At 49.1% G+C, this 1,371-nt stretch overlaps 1 pseudogene; it reads left to right on the top strand.

The window, feature by feature from the left end:
• Positions 1–835: 835 nt before the first annotated feature.
• The window catches only part of LOC105000162, a 10,488-nt pseudogene continuing 9,952 nt past the window's right edge, over positions 836–1,371 (top strand).

The following is a 1,371-nucleotide window of genomic DNA, read 5'->3' as shown; positions in this document are numbered from 1 at the left end:
ACACTGAACAGCATCTGGGATCATAGTTCCCTGATGGGGATATACCTCGTGCCCCTTCAGTGAATGCTCAGAGTCCTCCTCACTGAACTGCCAGGGAAGTTCCTGGAACTGATTTAATGAAAGACATTCAATTAGGATGAATTTTGGGGTGACATTTTACATTTTAGTTAGTTACCAGTGATTATAGTTCATATCATTTTATACTTTTGTGATTTTACTAGCTTAAAGTGTTTTTGGGGTTTCTTTTTGTTTTAAAAGCTAAAAACTGTTTTTTAATTCAATGGAATAAAAGAAACAAAATCTGTAGAATAGTTTAAATACTGGTGGCTTTGTTGTGAATATGAGCGCTTTGCTCTATTGAACCAAATGGTAAGAATGTTTGTAGAAGAGACACACAGTGAAACGTACATCTTTTTACTAAGTGACATAACAGCACCCATTGCATGAGTTACTGGTTGGAGTTTAGAGACAGGTTGTGTTGGGCTAAACTCCTCATTCCTGTTTTCAGCCCTTGAGTAATAATCAGAAGCATTCTCTGAAGAGAGTGGGGTCAGCTGTCAGACTCCTAGATATCTACCAGCCATCAGGGATTGGGATTAAATGCAGCAGACAGTAGATACAGGATGGGGCAAGATGTCACCTTGTCACTTTGTTGCTTCCTGGAGAGATGCTTGTCCTTGTACCAGTGGGGCCAAAGCTGTGACTTTGTAGCCAGAGGATGTCTCTGACCCTGACTTGGGTTCCCCTAGGTTGGAGGGATAGCAGGGTCTCCCAGGTTTCTTGGCCAGAGAAGAACCCCCACCCCTTCCCTTGCACTCTGACATCCCCCCAGGACACATTCCAGATTAGGTTCTGCAGGATGGGCGTCCAAGCCCAAACCCGACTGCTGGAGCTGGCTGACCAGAGCCTGCTGTGGAATGAAGCCTTGGACATGCGGCCCTGGAGGATCTGCCCATAGAGCTCTTCCCGCCTCTTTTTATGGTGGCCTTTGCCAGGAGGAACATCCAGGCCCTGAATTCAATGGTGCAGGTCTTGCCCTTCCCCTGCCTCCCACTGGGGACCCTGATGAACGACCACCAGCCTCATCTGGAGACCTTCCAGGCTGCACTCGATGGCCTGGACGTCCACTTGCTCAGAAGGTCCAACACAGGTGAGGTCGACCTGGCAGACTGGTGGGGGCTGGGGATGTGAGCAAGATGCAGCCAGGGCAGGAGGATGAGGGGTTACCTGGGAACAGGCATTCAGGTGTACAGGACTGATTGAGGGGCAGAGGGGACAAAAGGCACGTGCCCCCTCCAGTGTCCCTTAAAGTGGGGAACAAGGGGACTCGTGAAGCCAAAGGGGCTGTGGTGTGTGGAGTGAAGAGCCCTC

Source organism: Bison bison, unplaced genomic scaffold (assembly GCF_000754665.1).
Source record: "Bison bison bison isolate TAMUID 2011002044 unplaced genomic scaffold, Bison_UMD1.0 scf7180017864368, whole genome shotgun sequence".
NCBI classification, from domain to species: domain Eukaryota; kingdom Metazoa; phylum Chordata; class Mammalia; order Artiodactyla; family Bovidae; genus Bison; species Bison bison.
This window is presented reverse-complemented; position numbering and strand designations above follow the sequence as displayed.